This window comes from Nyctibius grandis, chromosome 5, assembly GCF_013368605.1.
Source record: "Nyctibius grandis isolate bNycGra1 chromosome 5, bNycGra1.pri, whole genome shotgun sequence".
In the NCBI taxonomy this organism is placed as follows: domain Eukaryota; kingdom Metazoa; phylum Chordata; class Aves; order Nyctibiiformes; family Nyctibiidae; genus Nyctibius; species Nyctibius grandis.
In genome coordinates, this window is record NC_090662.1 from 16335064 (window position 1) to 16353802 (window position 18739).

The 18739-nt window shown below is 47.4% G+C and overlaps 1 long non-coding RNA gene across 1 annotated transcript; it reads left to right on the forward strand.

Moving 5' to 3' along the window:
* The first annotated feature begins 7981 nt into the window (after nt 1–7981).
* LOC137664316 (uncharacterized) lies at nt 7982–16604 on the forward strand. Its single transcript, XR_011048278.1, has 3 exons — nt 7982–8463; nt 9452–9558; nt 16441–16604. It is a non-coding gene; the product is annotated as an uncharacterized lncRNA (long non-coding RNA).
* Nucleotides 16605–18739: the final 2135 nt, after the last annotated feature.

Below are 18739 nucleotides of genomic sequence, written 5' to 3' on the forward strand. Positions count from 1 at the left end.
AAGGTTAAGGAGCACAGGAGCATCCCAGGAAGAGGCTAGCAGGCAGTGCTGTTCCCTGCCTGTCCTGGGGAAAATGGACGGGCCTAATGCTTCCCGGGTAGTGGAGGATCCTCTTCCTCCTCCACAAGGAGCAGAAGGAGACCTAGGGGATGGGGGGAAATGGACGCAGGTCCCTGCTCAGGGTGGCAGGCGAATCCCATCCCGACCTTCCTCCTCTCCCCATCTCCCCCTGAAAAATAGGTATGAGGTGCTGGAGCCTGAGCGTCTTCCTGAGTGTCAGGAAGACATGAATCTAGGTGAAAGACCTTCTACAGGGCTACGTAAACAGAAGCAACCAAGTAAGAGGGTTGCAACCAGCTCCAAAAAGGAGAAAAGAAAAGTAATTGTTATAGGCGACTCCCTGCTAAGGGGAACAGAGGGCCCCATATGCAGGCCAGACCCGACTCACAGAGAAGTCTGCTGCCTCCCTGGGGCTCGGGTAAGGGATGTTGCCAGGAGGATTCCTCAACTGGTGAGGCCCTCTGACTACTACCCACTATTAGTATTCCAGGTGGGTAGGGATGAGATTGAAGAGAGAAGTGCCAGGGCTATCAAAAGGGACTTCAGGGCCCTGGGGCGTTTGGTGAAGGGGGTAGGTGCGCAGGTTATATTCTCTGCAATTCCTTCAGTGTTTGGTGAAAATAGGGAAAAGACTATAAAAGTACAACAGATTAATATGTGGCTAAGAGACTGGTGCCGTAGGTGGGATTTTGGGTTTGTTGACCACGGGGTGGTTTTCATGGCACCGGGCCTGCTTATGTCGGATGGAGAACAGCTGAATCAGAAGGGGAAAAGGGTTATGGCCCAGAAGTTGGCAGGGCTGGTTAAGAGGTCTTTAAACTAGGTTCGATGGGGGAGGGGGATAAGACCAGGGCAGCCACAAATGAACCTAGGGGTGACAGGCCTGCGTCGGGGGCAAGGCTGCTAGCCCAGCTGAAGTGCGTTTACACCAATGCACGCAGTATGGGCAACAAACAGGAAGAGCTAGAAGCCACTGTACAGCAGGAAGGTTATGATGTGGTTGCCATTACAGAAACGTGGTGGGATGACTCTTATGACTGGAGTGCTGCTATGGATGGCTATAAGCTCTTTAAGAGGGACAGGCAAAGCAGGAGAGGCGGTGGGGTAGCGCTGTATGTTAGGGAGTGCTTAGACTGTGTCGAAATTGAGGAAGATGGTGAGGATGACAAGGTTGAATGTTTATGGGCGAAGATCAGGGGGAAGGTCGGCAGGGCGGACATTACGGTGGGAGTCTGTCATAGACCACCCAACCAGGATGAGCAGGCGGACGAGGCATTTTACAAGCGGCTGTCAGAAGCCGCCAGGTCGCTGGCCCTTGTACTCGTGGGCGACTTCAACTTGCCGGATGTCTGCTGGAAATACAACATGGCAGAGAGGAAGCAATCTAGGAGGTTCCTCGAATGTGTGGAGGGCAACTTCCTCATGCAAGTGGCAAATGAGCCCACTAGAGGAGGGGCCCTGCTTGACCTGTTGTTTGTGAACAGAGAAGGACTAGTGGGAGATGTGAGGGTTGGTGGCCGTCTTGGGAATAGCAACCACGAAATGTTAGAGTTTTCGATAGTGGGGGAAGTAAGGAGGGGCAAGAGCAGAACTTCTGCCTTAGATTTCCGGCGGGCTGACTTTAGCCTGTTTAAGAGGCTGGTGGACCGAGTCCCTTGGGAGTCGGTCCTGAAGGACAAAGGAGTCCAGGAAGGCTGGACATGCTTCAAAAGGGAATTGCTAAATATTCAGGAGCAGGCTGTCCCGGTGTGTAGGAAGACAAGCTGTCAAGGAAAAAGACCGGCCTGGTTAAACAGAGAACTTAGACTAGAACTTAAGGAAAAAAAGAGAGCATATTTGCTCTGGAAGAAGGGTCAGGTAACTCGGGAGGTCTATAGGGACGTGGCCAGGTCGTGTAGGGAGAAGATTAGAAGGGCCAAAGCTCAATTAGAGCTTGATTTGGCTGCTACAGTCAAAGATAACAAAAAAAGCTTTTACAAATACCTCAACAGCAAAAGGAGGGTCAAGGAGAGCCTCCACCACTTGCTGAATGAGGAGGGTAGTGTAGTGTCAGGGGATGAGGAAAAGGCAGAGGTGCTCAATGCCTTCTTTGCCTCGGTCTTTAATGTCAAGACCGGTTGTCCTCAGGAGACTCGGCCCCCAGAGCCTGAAGTTAGGGACGGGGGGCTGTGTGAACCTCCCGTAATCCAGGACGAGACGGTTAGTGACCTGCTGTGCCAATTGGACACCCACAAGACTATGGGCCCGGATGGGATTCACCCCAGAGTAATGAAGGAACTGGCAAATGAACTTGCCAAACCACTCTCTATTATCTACCGGCAGTCCTGGTTAACTGGAGAAGTTCCAGCTGACTGGAAATTAGCAAATGTAACGCCCATCTACAAGAAGGGTCGGAAGGATGATCCAGGGAACTATAGGCCTGTCAGCCTGACCTCGGTGCCAGGCAAGGTGATGGAACAGATCATCCTGAGTGCCATTAAACGGCACATGCAGGACAATCGGGGCATCGGGGCCAGCCAACATGGATTCACAGAATCACAGAATCACAGAATGTTAGGGATTGGAAGGGACCTCAAAAGATCATCTAGTCCAATCCCCCTGCCGGAGCAGGATTGCCTAGACCATATCACACAGGAACGCATCCAGGCGGGTTTTGAATGTCTCCAGAGAAGGAGACTCCACAACCTCTCTGGGCAGCCTTCATGAAAGGAAGGTCCTGCTTGACCAACCTGGTCTCCTTCTATGACCAAGTGACCCGCTTAGTAGATGAAGGCAGGGCTGTGGATGTAGTCTATCTAGACTTCAGTAAGGCATTTGACACTGTCTCCCACAGCATTCTCCTAGACAAACTGGCTGCCCGGGGCTTGGATGGGTGGACTCTTCAATGGGTTAAAAACTGGCTGGATGGCCGAGCCCAGAGAGTGGTGGTGAATGGGGCAAAGTCCAACTGGCGGCCGGTCACTAGCGGTGTTCCCCAGGGCTCAGTTCTGGGGCCGGTGCTGTTCAATATCTTTCTAGATGATCTAGACGTAGGGATTGAGTGCACCCTCAGCAAATTTGCAGATGACACCAAGCTGGATGGGAGTGTCGATCTGCTGGAGGGTAGGAAGGCCCTACAGAGGGATCTGGACAGGTTAGATAGATGGGCCGAGACCAACGGCATGAGGTTCAACAAGAACAAGTGCTGGGTCTTACACTTTGGCCACAACAACCCCATGCAGCTCTACAGGCTGGGGGAAGAGTGGTTAGAAAGCGGCCCGGCGGAAAGAGACCTGAGGGTGCTGATCGACAGACAGCTAAACATGAGCCAGCAGTGTGCCCAGGTGGCCAAGAAGGCCAATGGCATCCTGGCCTCTATTAAGAATAGTGTAGCCAGCCGGTCTGGGGAAGTGATCGTCCCTCTGTACTCGGCACTGGGGAGGCCGCACCTTGAGTACTGTGTCCAGTTCTGGGCCCCGCACTTCAAGAAAGATGTTGAGGTGTTGGAGCGAGTCCAGAGGAGGGCGACCAAGCTGGTGAAGGGTCTGGAGGGTCTGACCTACGAGGAACGGCTGAGGGAGCTGGGGTTGTTTAGCCTGGAGAAGAGGAGGCTCAGAGGTGACCTTATTGCAGTCTACAACTACCTGAAGGGAGGTTGTAGTGAAGTGGGATTCGGCCTCTTCTCCCGGCCAACTAGCGATAGGACAAGAGGACACAGCCTCAAGCTTTGCCAGGGGAGGTTCAGGTTGGACATTAGGAAGAATTTCTTTTCAGAAAGGGTTATTAGACATTGGAATGGGCTGCCCAGGGAGGTGGTGGAGTCACCATCTCTGGATGTGTTTAAGAAAAGACTGGACATGGCACTTAGTGCCATGGTCTAGTTGACAGGGTGCTGTCAGGGCAACGGTTGGACTCGATGATCCCTGAGGTCTCTTCCAACCTGGTTGATTCTGAGTGATTCTGAGTGACCTGCTGAGTAACTCCTTGTAAAAGCTTCAGGATAAAATGTAACTGATGGGATTATCTGGAAAAAGCTGTGCACTAGCAGCAGATTTTGCATAAGGGAGTTCAGGTTTTCTTGGTTTTGTTTTTGTTTGTCCATTGGCCACTTTGAGGGCTGTATCCAGAGCTCATTGCAGTCAAGGTAACTGAACAGACACGTAGGAGCACGGTGGTGGGCTCCACACACTGCTGCTTCCTTAATGGTTGTCTCCTGATTTCCATCTACAGGAAAAGTGATGTTTCTGTTTGATCTCTCCTCCTATGGCTTCCCAAGTTGGGGGGGTCATTTCCAGGGATTTGCTGACAGAGATCTGACAAATGGCAGTGTATGCTATGAAATCAGTGTTTCATGGGAATGTCTCAGACGTGGGGATGGGATATGTTATTGCCACATAAACAGAGTGTGACTTTGTAGTGTGTCAGCTGCTTTTGGGTTACTGCTTATGTCCATAATTGATAGTAAACCAGTCAATTTTGGGGACCTTCAGGCGTGGTGTCCTTGGGAGAGTGAAGTATTAAGGTATTGTGGCAGTCAGCACTAGTCCTGGCAGGTAAAAAATAGCCTGTGATGTTCATCACTGACCTCTTCTGAGCTATTGTGTTGGGTATACAGGGAAAACCGCCTTTATTTCATATGGTTTCTGTCCCACAACAAAGCTTTTAATGCTGTTCCTGTCCATCATCTCAATGATGCTGGCCGTGCTTACTGCATGTTATCAGCACTTCTGCTGTGAGAGGACACGAAGCTGCTTTTGCAGCAGCCAGAATACAACCACCAGTGATAGGTAATCAAGTGCCTTCGTTCAACATCTACATTTAAAAGAGGTAAAGACAAAGTGAGCAAATATATTCTCCAGAGCAGAATGTTTCGTTAACATCTGGTCTGAGACTGCTGTTAGTGGATATCCCGTAGTCACTGCAGACCACCAGATACACTCTGTATCTCCATAATCTGTCAGAGAGAAAGCCCAGTGGAGGACAATAAAAAAGAACATGATTAAGTGAAACTGGATGCACATATTTACTGGCAGCACTATTAAAAAAAAAAAAATCCCTCCCTTTTTACCTTCTGTTCACTTCCATCCCCTCTCCTTCCTCTTCCCCAAAATCTGCCAAAGCATTGCCAGTTTTTCATGAGAAATGTTTCCACCAGGAGATTAAATGTTGGCTATTACAATTTACATGTTACAGGCTCATCTCTGCAAATTAGTTTAACCACCACAAAAAGTATGCCCTGCTCATATGGCAAAGAAAAAGCAGAGGGAGAAGATAGTATTAGGAAAACTTTCCCCAAACCTGTTGTAAAATCAATTTGTCAAGGGTGTTTCCATTGCATTCAGAGCAGAATTTGGTGAGTGTAAAACACAGAAGCAGCCATACATAACTTCAAGACGAATCTCAAGAATGGCTTTTCAAATAACACGCTGTGATCAGATAGATTCATCCACATGGAAGCAGAATCTTGGGGACTACAGGAGAGGTTTGAACTTGGGGTTTAGAAATATTTCCTGACGTTTTCTTCCCTGTAATCAGAAAGGGGGAAAAACCACATCCATAAAGGACGACAGAAAACCATACTAGTTTCTTCTGGGGTTTTGTTTTGCTTCTGTTTTTAGAAGCTTGACCGACCTCCAAATGTTTTAAGTAAAACGTTTACATGAATATTTTAGGAGCACCACTTTTTACTGCTGTCAATTCCGATTCTGCTTCAAGAACTGCAGAGTCATAGGCATCTCTTACTCCAAAGGAGCAGAGCAAGATTTCAATCCTAGTCTGAGGAGCTGAGCAAACAGGCTGGGCAACTCATTCTAGTATCAATTCAGTAAACAGCCTAGGTGTGTACATAAAGCTTAGCTCGTGTATGAATGACACATAGTAAGTGTCAATTAGAATTCTGCTGCATTCCAGTGTTTCTGAATCTGTTATGTTTACATAGGCATTGTATACATTTGCTATAGATGCAATGCATTCACACGCACACACATATAGATATGTATACACGCACACTGTTGCCTGTTGTGTTTCTTCCATGTAATATGGCTATTTACTTTTGCTGTCTCCACACTCTTGGGAGAAGCAGCCAGTCTGAGAGGAGCTGATGTTGTTACAGGCTGAGTATATGAATTTCTGCTGATGACAAGGCAGTAGGGAACTTTTTTCAAGTTACCTTTCCTCTGTTGACCTGTCAGCTTGATGCCTTGCTTCAAAGCTGCAACTGTAGCAGTTTTACCATCAGTTTTTGATACAAGTTGTTTACCACCCCATCATTGGTATTGAACTGATGAGCTTTAAAGGACTATCAGGATGTCTATAAAGCACATGCACTGAAATTCAGATATTTTATAAGCTGTCTTGGGAAATCTTTCATGATTAGTATAAACCCAGCTCACTTCTGATAAAGCCTTGCTATCCTTTTGATCCTAAGGAGATCAACAAGAGCCTCAGTGCTACACCCAGAAAGGGTATAGTCAGTGCTAATTGTAGTTTGAGCTGTTGGATCTAATGAATGTACAAAGTCCAAGAATGAGACTGAAAGAGGAGGGTGGAAATTACAGCAGCCTGCTACACAGTGATCTGGGTTGACCATTGGATCCAGTGCTTGATCAAAACACAGTTTCACCGGTATCCTAGAAATTCATCTGTGAAACCTTTTATAATATGTTTCACTCTCAACTGCTGTTGATCTTCAGATGGTGTTATCAATGTAAACACATTTTTCAATTCCTGCCACTCTCCCAGGTGAAATCTGTCCCTAACTTTGCTCCTGTGAACAGTGTTCTTACCTACTGCAGTATCATAAGTCATACAACAGAAGTGTGAACATGTGGAAGTAGTTGAAGATCCAATTTCAATGGGGGCTCAAGGACCCACTTGCACTTACCCAGTTTTGGAATGAAGGCCTTGCAAAACTCCTGTGCAGACTACAATCACACGTTTGCTTAACTTCATGCACCTAAGTAGCCCCTTAAAGCCAAAAGAATTGCCCAGGCTTAAGATCAGCATATACACACACGATCTGCTAGTTTAGGACCACACAAGGGCTGCTAATCTCATTATGCATTCATACTTGATAGAAACATTCAGGAAGACAGACACTTTCTGATCACCAAGTTCATTTTTTCCCAGAGTATCAGCATGACATACAATCTCTTCCCTGACCTTACCAAGCTCAGTATAGCTTGGTGCCAAAGGAGTTCTGGCTTTCAACCCTGATCTTGAGGAGTTCTTGAAGCAGGTCCTGAATGTGGCTCCCGATCCCTTTGGCTGTTTTGGGTGATTCAGGGTTTCTCAGAAGAGAAATGTTTCAAAGTACTTTCAAATCAAACTTCTGTTTATGCACACTCAAATGGCTGAGTCCAAAGCCATATACTACAGGCATGCACATATCCCTCATCATATTTTCAAATAAATGGCATTCATTTTGAAATGATAACACCTAAAAGTATGCATATGGAGAGTTGGGAGAATAATGCATAAGTAATAATCATTATATAATGATTTGATTCAGTGATACATAGTCTATTAACACATGTAGCAAAGTGCTTGGGTTTTCATTTCATATAGCCCAGATAAAATATCTAAGAGCAGTGCTCTTGACATTTGATCAGTGCCATGTTCTGAGTTTCTGGAGAAGCCTTAAAGGTTAGTGCTATATTTCATCCTTCCAAGCTCTGCATTCGAAAGCTCAGTCCCATGAAGCATCACCTGGTGCCAAGGAAAGGCAGTCATTATTTAAATCACATTCTGACATAAGCTGTGCAGAAGTCTCACTTGGCATCTTCTTTGCAGGCAAAATCAGTACCTTTAAGAATGGTTTAAATCACATGAAGTACTTTTGTAGACAAGTGCAACAGGAGAGAGGAGAGGAGAGGAGAGGAGAGGAGAGGAGAGGAGAGGAGAGGAGAGGAGAGGAGAGGAGAGGAGAGGAGAGGAGAGGAGAGGAGAGGAGAGGAGGAGAGGGAACTAATAAGCCCTGTATTGCAACCTGGCCACCAAAAGGAGCAAGTGGAAAGAAATCCAACTGAGGAGGGGAGAAAGGGAGGTAAAAGATCATTTCCCATACACAATAACACAGTCTGAGAAGTAGAGAAAAAAAAAAAGGGGGGGATTTAGTACCCACCGGAGAGATTTGATGGGCTGAGTGAAAATGTCTTGTCTGGAGGAGACGAGGACTGGAAGGAATGAGGAAAACAGGTGTAGGAATACCACGGGTGGAGGGATAACTGCCCTGCTTAAGCCAGTTATTGGGCATTGGGACAGTGTGTGAAACCCTCCTCTGGCCCTCGTGTGCACTGGCAGGCCAGCACCAACCTGGCTGCAGAAGGAAGGATGATGGGGTAGTGACTAGGGACAGCTTTGTGGGTGACGTGCTCCTTCTCCAGATCCTGAGCTGGCCTGGGGAGAAAACCTTGAGGAGAGCACGTAAGTACAAACAAACAAACCTGGTCTGCATCCTGGGAAATGCCAAGCAGAGAGGCTCGTGCTGAATGCCTACTGTAATGTGGGGCGACTCCTGCCCTCAGCTGGAGGAGGCCTAGGGAAAGTGGGGTATCACAGAAATACCACTCCTTCAACAGGAAGGTTCAATCCCTGGCACAGGAACCGAAGAGACTCTTGTGAAACTACAGTGGGAGAAAGCATGTCTGAAGACCATTTCTGATGAAATACTGGGGGAGTGCGTTCACTATGAGCCAAGGGCTGAGCTGCTGAGAACTGATGGCAGCAAAGCATGTCTGCGCTCCTGGCAAGCTGCATCCTGGCTGGAAACAATAAACTGTCCTACAGGCAATTCTCGTGACTCATTGGATGACGTAGTCCTTGTCCCAAAATGCTGTCCTTCATGGATTAGAAGAGAAAAATATATATATGTACAAAGACTAAAAATATCTCTGCATCCCTTGTGCGTGTCTGACAAAAGGACAGCTCCAGCAGGTGCACCTACGCAGCAAGGACGGGTCTTGCAGAGAAGACACTTACTTCTCTGTGCTTGCAGTGTTCATCCTTACACAGCAAGAGACAGTTAAAAATAGCTTGTACTACACAAGTCTCTTAAGATCAGTCAAGGAAGACTTACAAAACCATCTCAGGTGCCTTTTTACACATGCAGCTGTGTATGTCTTGGTTTACCTTGTTTATACAAGTCAAGAAGTGATTTGAAGATGTAATTTGTAGCGTGGTGTAAGACACAAACCAAAGCATCAGATGTCCCCCAAAGACCTGATTTTTAACTCTGCGTCTAAGGTGGGATCTGATGTTTACTGCAATGTGGAGAATTAGACAGTAGAGATTTTTTTAGTTTGTCAAGTGAAGCTTTGTCAACTTTATTGCTATCATATAGTCAATAAACCAAGCCCTGTTACTAAGCAGTTCACATCTAATAGCTTTTTTTTTTTTTTTTTTTCAAATACAGGATAAAAAGCCTTGGAAGAATAACTCTGGGATTTCATAGAACTGCACTGCAAAAATAACTTCTGCACATTTGTGGTGATGAAATCCAAAACCAGAAATGGGACAAACGTATGTATTTACAAAGCTTTAATGGTCTGAGCTGGGAAAGGAGATACTGCTGTATTTGAAAATGCAGTCCTAATGAAAGAATAAAGAAGAAGCCTGTAGAAGCAGCTAGCATTTCTAAGCGATCCAGTCTCCTAACATTGTGACCTTTGAAAGATTTTTCAAGTAATAGTGATGACATCTGGTTTGCTGTTCTCAACCTTCTTGTCCGTAACAGCACAGAATAATCAGAAATGCCTTGTGCTCTTGGCTGCTTGCTTTTAAATTAGCATTCCAAGTCAAAATAGAAAATTTTGTTAAACTCAGTCACACAGAGTGGCAGATTTTTAGTTTTTGCTTCTCGTTCTAAAAATTCTTCAAAGGCTTAGTCTTCTCAAAAGAATAATTAAAGGAAAAAAAAATGGGTTTGAAGTGCTTGCAGAGGCAGTCCTTGCAGAGGAGAAAGCTCCTATGTCTAGACTGCTTGTGCAAACTTAGCCCCAAGGTTAGTTTTTGGTCTCAGCCAACCTCAGATTCTTATCACACCAGAAGCGGGTCCATCCAGGCAAAATTGCTGTGCATCGAAAGGACGGGATTAACCAGCTCACAGGGCTGCTGACAGTGTTGAACTGGGCAGAATGAGAAGCTTCCGCGCCTGAGCTATTGTCTGAGTGCCATTTAGCAGCTCTGGATTCACACCAGGCTGAAGGCGCTAAGAAAAAGTTATAGGTGTGCATACAGTGGTCGTACAAGCATACTCACAGGCTCTCACTCTCTCCATACAGACACACATATGTATGTATATGTATGCATATGCACTGTATTGCTTCATAATTACATTATTTACATGTTATATTTTATAGGTAGTCTGTAGTATATATATTTTATATCTACAGCTCTCCTTATATGCATATGGGTATTATCTGTCTATGTATACACACACACACACACACACACACACACACACACACAATCACAGCATTATTTTAAATTCCAGTGGTACTGGAGTTTCCAGGGTCTTGTGAGAAAGACACAGTAATGCAGCGGGACTGTCTGTGCGTGCTGTGCAGAGCCACATGCCATCTTCTTGAGAAATGTTTGTTTACAGTGTACCAGATAAACTGTTACGTACAAGGCTGCAAGAACCAACAGACACTGCTGGCAATTTGGCAACCCAAGGCTGAAGCAGGTGACACTCACAAAGCTTTGCCTTAAAGCCACTCCTCATCCATGAGAAGCTTCGAACATTAGAGCTTCACATCCATTTGCTCTTAATGCAATCAGATGGGAGCATGATACAACCCACATTGACAAGGGATGAAGTAAAAGTGCGGGCGTTCGTTGGCTGCTGGCAATGGGGACTGCTCCAATAGCCAGTGAGATGTGCTGGAGCAACGAGCTTAGCACACCTAGACAGATTTGTCAGCTTGCCCTAGGCATTGTCACTGGCTGCTAGATCTGGTCTCCTGTCCAGCTTTCCATCAGAGAATTGAAGTTGGCAGAGCTCCTCCCGAGTGAGCGGAGATGCCCCTCATGCCAGTTTAAGGCCCTGGAGGAGGAGGATCAGGACTGTAGGTTCCAGGCATGCTTTCATCATGGCTTCACAGCACAGTGAGATGGGTATTCACACGGGTGGCTTCATGCAAACTTACCAGTCATGATTTGCTCTGCAATCCCACCACATAGGCTTAGAGATTAGAATAGGGTTCACAAAGGTAAATAAGGAATGGGATTCTGTAGTTTACGTCTGGTATGTCTTAAATATGCCATAAAAGTCAGTTCTGCTGCTCAGGTACATACTGAGACCTGTAGAGTCAGCAGCTGGGATGCAGCAGGTGCTACAAGCACTGGATCTCCCCAAAGGGAAGGAGGAGTGTATTGGTTGCCCTGCAGTCACTAGCACAAATTTTGTTTCTCCCTGGCATTTGCCAAGATATTGAACATTGTACAGCAGGGCATGAAAAGATACTGAACTCAAAGTCTGATTTTCAGATTTGCATCAGACTGAGCTGTGTGATTGCCTCTAACCATCAGGCCAGGAAAAGCAACTGAGATAATTTGTCTGAGTCCTTACCTAATTCCCCCAAATTGGTCCTTGATTCAGTTCCAGTAACTACAGTTAGATTTGAGGATATCCTTCAGAGAAACACTGACTGCAAACTTCTCCAGGGATGGCAAATCTATGACAATCATCAGCCTCATTAGTGAAAATTACTTCATCGTGTTTCTCACTTAAACTTATCTATCAAGTCTAAATGCAGAAGGTTATTGTATCTTTATCTGTAGCATCAAAGCCCTTTGGCAGAGTCTTACAGACCGTTTAGAGAAGTTAAGTAGACTGTGTGTCTCCTGTAAGAGGTTCTTCAAGCCTTCAGAGAGTATTGGTCTGTGCAGAACTTTCTCTGATACTTTTACATCCCTCTTGGAGTGTGAACTCCAGGACTGGACACCATATTCCAGCTGCACCCATGCCAAATGCAGAGGCAACAAACTTCACTGAGCTCGTGCTCCATGACAAGCTGGGGACTGCATTCAAGAACAGCATTGACCCTGAAGGTCCCAACATCATATTGCAATTTCATTACAACTGATCATCTATCAGTGAGCCCTAATCTCTTCCAGAATTACTGCTCTGCAAGACGGAACACCTTATTAGGCAAACATGACTAGCATTTTTTTTCCTAGATATACTGCATTTTACCAAACTGAAATATGCATTATTTGCTTGTGACAGTTTTTTTTTACCAGTTCCACCAACATTGTCAATAATGATTGTTTTCTTCTGGATCTCTTCTGAAAAAGACAAAGGTCCAGTGTCAATTTTGTCTTACCTTTTATCTCAGTCAGAATACAATTTAATATTAAGCAAGCTTCCTTACACAAGTCTAAGCATATTGCTACAATAAAATCACATTTATCAGCCAAACTTCTCAAACTAATTTAACATTACTTTTAAAAAAAGAATGTAATATATTTCATAAATCTAGGTTATGCAACACTAATCCTGTTACCTTCCTTTAATTATTTATTAGTGGATCACTGTACCAGTTCTTCCAATGTTATTGGAGACTGACAGGTTGTTAATTAAGGGGACTTGAAGCACCAGACATCTGATGAACTGAGCTCCCATCCAAAGCTCAGACAAGGCACTACTGAGACTTGAGGAGCAGCACAACTCACACCATATGTGGCAAGCCTAAAGTAATCAGATCAAGAAAAAAAGTTTGAAATTTTTAAGGTCTGACAGACCTTATCTGATGCAGGAGGGCAGAACCACAAACACCTCTGAGGTGGCGGACAGCGGGAAGGCACCACAGGCTCATCCTTTCCCACCTGCCCTGCCCATGGCCCAGGACCCCATTCCAGCTCCCACCACTATGCACTGCATCTTGGCCCTGCCCTGCAGACCCCCAAACCAAGGATCCCATGGCCTGGGGCTGCCAGAAACCCAGTGGTCCTAGGGCCTTCTGGCCCAGCCATTCTGGCCAGACTGCCGGTCAGCCTGGTGGTGGTGTGCCCGGCCACAGCCACCACGGCCATTCCCCGTTCCCTCCCACATCCCTCCATACACCAGCCTTCACTCAAGTTGTAGCTACAAAATGGGCTCCCAGCCTCCCATGTACCCCAGCAAACAGGCACCCATGCTCCAGCCACATCCTGGTGGTCTCCCCAGCTTGTGAGAACTCCGCTTACACAGTGGGGTCTGGGCAGTGTCTCAGAAAGCTGCCCATCAGGGCAGGGTCCTTGATGATGTCCAACAGCAGACCACTCAGGATGGGTGTGGTGGAGCTTTTGAAGCCAGAGGAACTCCCGGCAGTTCCCTGTCATTGTGGTTAGCCTGCAATGATCCCCGTATCCCCATCCCAGTCTGGTGGACCTTGCAAGGAAGAGACATGGTTTGGACCAGATGCAGAGCTGTTGTGGCCATGACCCATGGGGGTCTTTCTTCCTGTCCCCCAGACACCGACCAGGAGCTGCCCCAACCTGTGCCCACCACACCCAGGAGGAAGCCCAATGGGGTACCAAAGGCTGGGGCTGGACACTCCTGGCAGTGCACTGGTGTCTTCCAGACCCCAGCAGGCCCTGGCACTGGTCTTGCACTTCAAAGCTGTTGCTTGGTGGAGGGTGGACTGGGCTGCAGGTGGGGATCATGGCGATATCCTCACTGCAGGCATTGATCCTTTCGCAATGTCATTGACTGCAGACAGTGTTGGTTGATAGCCCTAGAGCGACTGAGATCATATTTTTGCCTAGCAGTAACTTGTTTCTACTCTTAAGGGGTGTAGAAATATAGTAGCAATGGTGGGAAGAGGTTGATGCCTTCATTGTGTGCGAGAGGAGCGGTCCCATGGGGATGACAGGCACAACCTGCGGGCTAATGCTTCTGCCCGTCCCCATAGCAGAGAGGAGAGAGGCTGAGTAAAGCCCCATGTCTGCCCAGAGTGGAGATCCCTGGGCAGGCTCCGTCTGCCACCCAGTCTGTGCTGGGCTGCGCAGCACGTCCAAGGGCATGTGGAGGGGTGGTGGCATGAGCTGAAGCTGCTACATCATCTGCGTCCCACCAGCAAGCAGGAGCACCACGTACACGGCAGCAGCCTGCGGCAGCACTGCATACGGGCATGGAGGCAGCCGGAGGGAAGTGAGGACACAGCTCGCTGCGTGGACAGGGCTGATGAAAGTCAATCCCAACGTGTTTTGCTGTCTTTCTCTCTCTCTGTAGACATACATACATAAAAGACAATAAGCGAAACATGTATATATTTATATATATATATACAAGCTCACCCACATACTTCACACACACACACACACACATATGTATCTTCTTTCTAAGAATAGTCTGGAAACCATGTCCAGAGCTTGCTGGAGCTTCCACAATCAAATCACGCAGGAAAGGGGTGATGTAAAGCTGTACTCAGAAAGCAATTTATCTTTTCAGCTACTCTTTGATAAACTGAGTGATGTTCGCTCAGTGGTAAGGTCATACCTATTTGCCAAAGAACCAGTTGCAGAAGTGTTGTGAGACAGTGGAGTCAGAGAGATGTCCCTCTTTATAGTGCTGTTGTGCCAAGGTGACTGTTTCCTACCCCACTGCATTTACTCTATTTTTCAGAAGTTTCTGGTGCTCAAACAATACTTCTGTGATCTGTACTAGTGCGTGAAGGCACCTTGTGGTTCCCTTCTTTTGCAGGGTCCATGCATTTGACTGGAGTGGTGGCAAGGGGAGATTTCAGGTGGAGTGGATGGATGCTGTGTGCAGACATCCCTTAGGACGAAGTGTCCCAGGGGTTGCCCTGACTCTGCAAATCCTCCAGGCCAGAAGTAGAAATATACAGTCATGGTCCAGAGCAAAAGCAATCAAATTCTGTATAAGCTGCCAAAAAAAGCATGAGCCTGGGTGGTTCCAGAGAGCGGGCTGGTGTGGGAGCCCACGGTGGCCGCGCTGCTGCGAAAGCCTCAGGAAAAGTCATTCCTGGAAAGAAAACACTGACTCTGGTGATTTTCCTGAAGGGTGACATCTCTCTGAAATAGCACTCATCTCCTGAAGAAACAGCCTTCCCTGGGGCCTGGTGAGGAGAACGAGGTGGCAGCTAAACCCCTGGTCTGTGTAAGGGCTGCGTGGGGATGCAGAGTCCACACAGCACAGACCGGCGTGGAAATGCCAGGACAGGGCGCCGTGATCCTTGCTGAACAGTCCGATCAGGGCACTGGCGATGGCAAGCTCACACCAGAAGTCGAGCTAAGGGATGTCATGCAGAGCCCGGCTCCTGTCCATGGTGCCCAGCCATGCTCTTGGTATGGACATCCCATGAGCAGGGAAACCCTCACAGAGCAGCCACGGGCACTGCTGTGAGCCCAGATGTAGATTTGCAATTTGGGAGGTGAGCTGGAGGGTCCTCCCCAGTGAAGGTCACTCCTTGGCCTATGGTGAGACCCTAGTTTTACTCGAATAATGAGCATTGCACATGCATTGGGAATGGGCTTTATGTTCACTTTATGCAGAGAAATGTCGCTATCTTTTTGGTTTCCAGTTTCTAATTACTTGCCTTGTCCAATGTCTTTCTCTAATACTGTAGGCACCTTCCTCCAGCCAAGCTCCGGCATTGCCTGGGCATTCAATGGGGTTGTGCAGCCCCCAGGAAAGACCCTTCTGGCCTATTTCTCCATTAAGCTGCAGCGGCCAGGACAGGGCTGCTGGCTCCCCAGGGAACCTGTTACTGCCGCGCTGCTCAGAGCCATGCAGATCTAGACAAGCTCTCCCACATCGCAGCGAGGTCGGGAAAGCTCATCTTTTCCCCCGCTGCCCCAGGAAAATGTGACGGAGGGCATTTGGCCAAGACCTCGTCACCCCAGTAATCCTTCTGTTATGTTGTCTGTATTAACAGGCGGCTTTGCTAGATGTCCAGGGAACTGGGGTTGTTTAGTCTAGAGAAAAGGAGGCTGAGGGGAGACCTTATCGCTGTCTACAGTTACCTGAAAGGAGGTTGTAGCGAGGAGGGTGTCAGCCTCTTCTCCCAGGTAATAAGTGACAGAATGAGAGGAAACGGTCTCAAGTTGCACCAGGGGAGGTTTAGATTGGATATCAGGAAAATTTCTTTACTGAAAGGGTTGTCAAGCATTGGAACAGGCTGCCCAGGGAAGTGGTGGAGTCACCATGCCTGGAGGTATTTAAAAGATGAGTAGATGTGGTGCTTAGAGACGTGGTGGACTTGGCAGTGCTGGGTTAACAGTTGGACTTGATGATCTTAAAGGTCCTTTCCAACCAAAATGATTCTATGATTCTATGATCCTATGATTCTATGTACTGCTCAGGGTAAAAGCCAATTTCACAGACCCTGACGTGTGCAGGAGTGACCCAGGCTGCAAGCAGAAGCAGACGCCCATGCTCTCCCCTCTTCCCCGCAGGCAAGCTCGGCTGCCCCCATCCCGCGCTGCCTCCCTTGCCGGAACCCAGAGGTGACAGCTCTGGAGCAACTTCAGTTCAACTCCTGCATCCGGCATTTTGTGGAAGAAACTGTCTCCTTTGATCTGCTGATCTTTGATCTTCTAATATAACTAAAGATCCTGAATTAATGCTGTTGTCATCTGTGGCTCTGCCTGTCTGACAGTGAGCCTGAGTTCCAGGTATTCTTTTGTTCGGTGCACTGTTGAGATGCTCTGATAAGTGGCATTTATGCAACTGGTTAAATAGCAACCGTGTGCGGAGAGCAGGGTTGATGGGAAGGTGACAGCAGGCCCTGTTGCAAGGATTTGACTAATTATAGAGTAGCAGCTCCTCTGCTGACGTGAATTGTCACAGCCCTGCTGGAAAGCACAAGCCGTAAAAATTCACATCATCTGAAGACTCTTCACATCAGCCATGAATTTGCTGCAGCTTTGTCTCTCTAATATAAATATTTATGTGGACGGATCTGGCTCCATCTTGCGATTTGATGGTCTATGGAATACCTACGGCTTCAGACCTCCTCCTCGCCTCTCTGCCTCATTATAGCTCCAACAGAAGGTATTATAAACAAGAGCTGATTTCCTGACATGAGGATTTTTATTTGAGTTTTGATTCCATGACAGTCAGCTCATATTACTGTTGGCAACAATTAAGGTGCATGTGGATGGCCTTTGTTATCCTTGTGGGTACAGGATACTCAGATTCATTCTGAAGCACCAAGAGATCGAGAAAAGAACTAAGGCAATTATAACTATGCATTTCATTTCAGGTTGGAAGCTTCCCTATGTCTTGCTTACTGTCTTTAATAGAGCACACAGATGAACGCATATGTTTTTAGCGCACTAGCTGCTTAAAGCCAGGAGATCATGGTGGATATTTAAAGAAAGAACAGAAAGAAATGGACCGCTGTTTTTTCAGATGTTTTCTGAAGGAGTGCTTGTGAGCATGGGTGATGTGCTGCGGCACTGGGGAGGGAGCAGAGAAGTGGCATCACAGACCAAGTCAGCTGGATGAGCCACGACCTGAAAGTCTACCTCTGGTCACATCCATGAGTCTGAAAACCTCTGCTCACTGCCACGCTGAGGCACACAAACAGTGGTTTTTATATTTCTTGGGATCTCCAGCTGCACCCCCAGGTGAGGCTGAAGCTGCCCTGGGCTGTCAGGAGGAGCTGCTCAGTGCCCATGTTCCAGACAAGGTGCAGACATGGCTTCAGCCTGGGCAACTTGGGGTCTGAATCCATCCGGTATCTTCATGACACAGCTAGCACACACCAACCTGTCTCATTAAACACAAAAGTGTTGAATACCAGTCTCTTTTACCTATGGCAAATGTGGTAAATTGAATTCTCTCCTGTGCCAGAAGAGGATTTGAAAGCACATCTTCCAGGAGCCAGGGCAAGCCCTGGGAGCCTTCTGGCAGGTCGGGGCTGTGGCCTCATGCTGAAGCTGTCTGATGGCGTAAAAATGGGCATCAGACATCCCTAGGTTGTCAAAGGACCGGGGACACAAGTGGATGTTGCTGGTCCAATGGTCCTTGCGCTCACCCGGTCAGGGGAGCCCTGGTTCCTTCTCCTTATTACCTGGGCCCTGTGTGATGGTGTGGCAAGTCTTGGGATAAAGTGCAGGAGCAAGCATGGGGAGCAAGACTCAACTCCCCTTCTCCCTCCTGGGCCGGGCACTTGGACTGGGTCTGCCTGGGTGGAGTCAACTTTCTTCATAGCAGTCTATATGGTGCTGCATTTTGGATTTGTGGCTAAAGCAGTGTTAATAGCGCACAAGTGTTTTAGCTATGGCTGAACAGTGCTTGCACAGCATCAAGGCTTTCTCTTTTCCACACTCTGCCCCCACTGCTGGCAGTGCGCAAGAGGCTGGGAGGGGACACAGCCGGGACAGCTGACTTGAACTGGTTAAAGGGATATTCCATACCATAAAACGTCATGTCAGCAATAAAACTGGGGGGAGGAAGGAGAAGGGGAGGTTTGGGGCTTCTAAGGTGGCTGTTGCTCAGAGTCTGACTGGGCATCGATCTGCTTGAGGGAGGTGGTGAGTGATTTCCTTTCCATCACTTGTGGGTTTTTTACCTTGTTCCTTTACCTATCAAACTGCCTTTATCTCAACTTATAATTTTCACAGAATCACAGAATCACAGAATCACAGAATCACAGAATGGTTAAGGGTTGGAAGGGACCTCTGGAGATCATCTAGACCAACCCCCTTCCAAAGCAGGTTCCCCTAGAGCATGTTGCGCAGGATTGCA